Here is a 6525-nt window from a genome sequence, read left to right on the forward strand (position 1 = left end):
ACTCAATTAACAGAGCAGAAACACCTATAGTCAAAGCATTAATTCTGTATCACAATCTAACTTTAAACTTTAACTCTAAATTAAAAGACCAGAAACTGTACTGTAGTGGAAGTACAGGTAGGATATATCAATCTAACTCAATTAAAAGACCAGAAACTGTACTAATTTGAACATATGGGTACAGTTTCACAATCTGACTCATTTAAAAAGACCAGAAACTGTACTAGAGTGAACAAATGAGTACAGTATCACACTCTAACTCAATTAAAAGTCCAGAAACTGTAGTATAGTGAAAGTACAGGTACAATATATAAATCTAACTTAATCTAAATCTAAATTAAAAGACCAGAAACTGAAATATAGCGAACATATTGTAATGGGTTGGGAGCAGTAGCTCTCCAGCCCAGAAGGTTTTTAGAACCCAAGTGCAGAGCAGTGGATCTCAAAGCAGGTAAACCCAAGAAAAAAGGAAAATAATAATAATAATAATAATAATAATAATAATAATAATAATAATAATATAATCGTTAATATATATATTAATAGGATATATAATATTATATAATAATATTATGTGTATATATATATATATATATAAAAGTCCTTATTAAACCCCGCTCAACGCGGGGATCGAACCCAGGCTGTCGCGGCCGCAGCCCAATGCTCTAACCGCTGAACCAGTGAGCGGATTGGGACGAAAAGGGGCGGAGCAATGAAAACGGGCGGAGGAGGAGAACGGGTGGAAAACAAACCCCATGCCGAGCGTGAGTGGAAGAGAGGGGGAGAAAACGTAAACAAAGCCAGGAAGTGCGGCTACCTCTTATGGCCCGAGGTAAAAACAAAAGAGCTTCCAAACTAAACAAAAAAGTGAATTGGGGTGCTTTTGGATTAAACGCTGCTCCACCAGAGAGGAGAGGAACAGCGAGGGGAGAGAAAAGGTGAGCACACCGCGTGCCTCGCAGCGGCTACCACACACACACACACACACACAGACACAGAGACTCGAGAGGGGCGGCAGAGAAGAGCACACTGCTCTGCTCCACCAGACTAGAGACAGGTAGATGGCGGCTGTGGAGCTCACTGCTCTACACAGCTCCACCAAACTCGAAGGGAGAAAGGGATAGAGATAAAGAGCCGGGGCTCGCTCGGAAAACCGGCATAGATTCGCTCTCACGAGCTTCAAAGATCCAGCGCCGAGTGGCTGATTGGCCCTGCTTATAAGGTGTTGAAAGCAGGTGTTGGCAATTAGCCAATTAACCCTCGGCGCTGGCCTGGCGCGCCCTCCAATGCCCCGGAGGGTGCCTCGGTCGGCCACCAGCCCTTACACATATAAAAACAGTATCACAATCTAACTCAATTAAAATACCAGAAACTGTACTTTAGTGAACATATGGGTACATTATCACGATCCAACTCAATTAAAATACCAGAAACTGTACTTTAGTGAACATATGGGTACATTATCACAATATAACTCAATTAAAAGACCAAAAACTGTACTACTGTGAACATATGAAAACAGTATCACAATCTAACTCAATTAAAATACCAGAAACTGTACTCTAGTGAAAGTAAAAGTGAACTCTAGTGAACAATTAAAAGAGCAGCTGTGCTATAGTGAAAGAATGTGTACTTTGTAGGTACTTTATAGAGAATAAGAGAGAGAAAAGGAGGGAGAGAAACGAGAACAAAAAAGATGAATAGATATTGTGTTTATAGTGTTGTTGGAATTAGTGTGTTTAAATAAATCTCAAACACTTCTCTAGTGCTTCCAAACGTTCACTCTACACACACAGTAATCAGCCTCTGGAGATTCTATACTCCCTCCCTCACACATTTTTATACTTTATTTTGTTTCCATATACAATATAATAAACAATAAGGAAACAACATATTTCAGAAAAATTGTCCAAACATGTCACATACAGTTCATACAAGGTATTACAACATTTCATGTATTCTCTACTTATGGATAAAGAAAACAGCGCCTTTTCCAAATATGCATACTCCCAATGATCGCTGAAATAGAGCAGAACTTTACTAGTTGTTTAGCTTTTACTCTACTTAATCCCCCAAGACCAAGACCACGCACTGCCAATCTATGCACGTGACCAAGACTTCCAAACACCAGGGCTATCAGTTGGCATTTAAACCCTAACCTTTCAATAACTCTAACCAGAGGTTGGTACTTAGTCATTTTTGAAATATATGACTGTTCCAAATACAGATCAAATGCACATGATATTTCATACAGCACAGCCGTCCTTTGACTCTGGGACACACAGATAATATCTGGTGTGTTGGCAATTCCTAAAAAAACTTCAAACGGTACATTGAACCACTCAGATTGAACTTTGGAATGTTTAAAAACCAGTTCATTTCTTGAATATGGAAGCTGAGCAGCTATCAAGTCTACAAGTCTGTCATGTCGGGCAACATACAAGCCTTTAAGAGAACTACAGCCATTCAGTATATGTGCCACAGACTCCAGGTGCTGCATTGAACTGTGCAGCATACAGAAGGGTGAGTGGCTAGATGGATACCAAAGTGAAAGGTTATATTTAGTTGGAAGAATCTGTAAACGTGCTTTCACGCAGAATATAAGAATCTCCTCACTAACTACAGCATTCCTAAAAATGGTATGAGAGACTGAATGATCAACAAATGACAGATTGGCTAACTTTCCTTGAAGCCTCAGATTGGACCAATATTGCAGCTGCTTTATTTTTTGAACATCTAACAATATTTTTCGTGATGCTCTTCCTTGCAGCTTATAGACTATTCCATTACTGTAGACAGAGGCTTCAGCCACAGTTAGTGGATCCTTCACTACCCTTTCAGAGACATTTACAGGTTCTCCATTTAACGCTGTCCATTTTAATTTTGTATCAGTTCTCCTACATAAGTCATTAAGATCTGGCCAGTCTGATGATACCCCAAATCCCTGAGCTTGAACGTCTAGCTTCCCATTCTCCTTTCTTCTAAATCCTAAAAAATTGTCTTGTTCCGCAGAAGCTAGCGGGATTTTGCGGCGTCTAAAATCCAAAAACAATGAGGCTCTCGCCATTTCCCGCACAAATTTATCATCATTATTCAGCATATTGAGCAGATGCGATTGCCGGGTGGCTGTATATATCCAGGTGCAATTTGGAACACCTAAGCCTCCAACCTTTCGCCTTTGAAAAATTAGGCACTTGGTTGATCTTGTATTTAAATTGAGCCACTTTCTCACAACCTGCACAATTTTAGAATCCATTTCTTGAAGAACATTTTGTGGTACATGGACATTGGCAAACAAATGCTGAATTTTAGCTAATACAATTTCTCTTATTGCTTCCAATTTCATTATAATTGGTAGTGGAGAAACGTCAACCTGCTCCAATCTAAAGTTAAATTCATTCCTCATTTGCTCAACCTGATAACTCCAATCTCCTGCAATGTTAATGTTATGGCCCAAGTAGCTGTAGCTCTCATGTCTGTTATAAACTCTAATTGGTTTATCAAGAATTAAGAAGACTGGAGGCTTATCTGTCTTAGATTTATACCAGCGATTTCCACCACTTCTTCTTTCATAAAGCACTGCACATTTAGTATGCTTTACTTCTAATGCTGACCATCTTAGAAATTTATCAGTACGTGAAAGCATGTTCTTAAGTACAGTTTCATCTCTTGATGCAAGAACAACATCATCTGCATAACCTTGAACAGGATTAGGTGTCAACATCTGTGATGGTGCATAAATACACAGCCACTTAAGCCAGTGATTGATAGCAAGAATACACACACACACACACACACACACACACACCTGGTGTGCTGGTTTTCCATTGGAAATGCTTAGGGTGTTAAAGTGAACCGCATAAACACCAGCAGTGCAATTATCCACCTACACACACACACACACACACACACCACACATATGCAGGAATGCAGCCTTGGTATGGTGCTGGGCTAACATTACTAATGTGACAAAATGCCTAAGCAGTGTGTGTGAGGTGTGAGCAACAGTCTCTCATTAGAGTGAATATTAATAACACACTCTAAATGTAGGTATTGTGATATTACAAACTGAGGAGTGTTACAATCTGTCATTTGAGTAAATATATAGTAATAACACACTCGAAATGTAAATTTTTAGTTTACTTCATAATTTGAGCACACAAAGTGTCCCTTACACTGTAACCAATAGAAATTCTCCAAAATGGCTTGAAATAAACTTTTTTTTACATTGACTTCCATTGAAAGTTTTGAACTTTTTACCTCGGTCGTGTAAAGTTGCTTTTTTATTATTTTATTTATATATTTTTTCCCATTTTCTCCCTAATTAACAAGACCAATTACCCAACACACTCATTAGGACTCCCTCTATCACTATTAATGCCACTATTAAGGAGGGTGAAGACTAGCACATGCCTTCTCTGATACATGTGAAGTCAGCCACCCCATCTTTTTGAACTACTGCTACCGAGTAGCATCACAGCGCTCTTGGAGGAAAGCTGATGCCTCGTGTTGATCTTCACCACCAATTGGAGTGATGTGGGGAGAGAGCATCATCTACCTACCCAGAGAGAGCAAGGCCAATCGTGCACTCTCAGGGTTTCAGTAGCCGATGGCAAGCTACATGAACAGGATTCAAACCGGCGATCTCCTCATCATAGTGTCAGCGCTTAGAGCCCTAAAGTTGCTGTTTTGGAGATGAGATGAGACGTGTTTTCCATTGGACAGTAAAGAAATGGACAGTTTATGGTCATTGTATAAGTTAATTTGTCAGGTCTACTAGTAGATGTACAGAAAGAGTTAAACAGTGTGTGTGTTTGTGTGTGTGTGTGTGTGTGTGTGTGTTGAAACCTAGCCCATCTGATTCCTCAGGTCTGAACAGTGTGTTTTAGTTTTAATGGCATCTCTCCTTCACATCAAATCACAGCTGGAACACATAATCACACACTTCAAATTACACCTCACAACGAGGTCCTGTTCTCTGCGCTAAATGCTGCCTAACGATTTTTAACACGCTCACACACATCTAACCTGTGTGCAAACGTTTGCACCTTAAATCATAATACGCCTTTGTATTTCCTCATTTTATATATAAAAAAAAAACTAATTTCTTTGGCTGACCCTGTGAGTGAGTGTGTGTGTGGGGTGCGTTTAGTAATTACTTTAAAGTGGGGCAGAATGCATTAAATTACATTTAAATAAATGCATTCAGCTACTTAAAGTTGCACCCATTATTGACTAAGATGTCCAATTCTGGAACTGATGAACATTAGCATGTTGTTACCAGTATTGAGCTGTGGAACAATAGAACTCTGTTCTCTGAAGTGATGGTTTTCCATTCAATCCTTTTTGTATAAGTTAAAGAGGGGATGAGTTTGATGCAAAGGTTTACATTCAATTCTGTTTCCTGAAATCAGAACAGGGTCAAAAATATACATTTAATGTAAATATATTGAAAAAGAGGGTTGAGTTCAGGACTTTATGAAGGCCATTTGAGAAGCTGTCCTACTTCATCCATTCCACAACCACCTTCCATGTATGTTTCTGTTGGAACAATCAACTGTGTCTACGTTTTACTGGTGTAGCTGATTGTTTAAAAGAGAACTCCGGTGTAAAATGGACTTTTGGTGTAGTAAAACATGATAAAAACAACCTCACCTGGAGCAACAACACCTCCACTCTGGTCAGGAAGGCACATCAGCGGCTCTACTTCCTCAGGAGGCTGAGACGAGCTGGACTCGGGAGCACAGTCCTCACCTCCTTCTACAGATGTGTGGTGGAGAGCGTCGTGTGCTCCAGCATCAACGTGTGGCATGGAAGCTGCTCTGCTGCAGACAGGAAAGCTCTGCAGAGGGTGGTGAAGGCTGCACAGAGGATTGTTGGAGTCAGCTTCCCCAGCACCATGGACATCTACACCTCCAGATGCAGGAAGAGGGCCACCTGCATCAGGAAGGATCCCACCCACCCAGCACATGCACTTTTTGTCCCGCTTCCCTCAGGACGGAGGCTGCGGAGCATCAAGTGCAAAACAACCAGACTGAGAAACAGCTTCATTCCGGAAGCTGTAAGACTCTTAAACTCCACTTAACAACACACTGCACTGACACACAAGGACAATTACTGCACAAACACGGTCACTTTACCCGCACTGAGACACTTTATTTTCTACTGCTCTAATTCATTTCATGCTGCTATAGCACATTTGCACTCTGGACTTGTTGTTGCAACCTGTCTACTCTTTCTATTTATTTCATTGGGGTATTTATCTTTAACTATTTTGTATATTCTATTTTTATTGTATTCCTTTATTGTACTTTTATCTATATATCTATTTAATAACAGCTCCTGGGTGTAAACTGGATCGTGAGATCACAATTTCGTTCCACCTCATGTACCACATAAGATGCGAATGACAATAAAATCTCCTTGAATCCTTGAATCCTTATCTTGATGAATAGCACACCTCCGTTCTCCAACAGCTTTCTGAGATCCAGAAATTTTAACAGTTTGTCCAAACACCCTTCAGAC

Source organism: Astyanax mexicanus, chromosome 1 (assembly GCF_023375975.1).
Source record: "Astyanax mexicanus isolate ESR-SI-001 chromosome 1, AstMex3_surface, whole genome shotgun sequence".
Taxonomy (NCBI): domain Eukaryota; kingdom Metazoa; phylum Chordata; class Actinopteri; order Characiformes; family Acestrorhamphidae; genus Astyanax; species Astyanax mexicanus.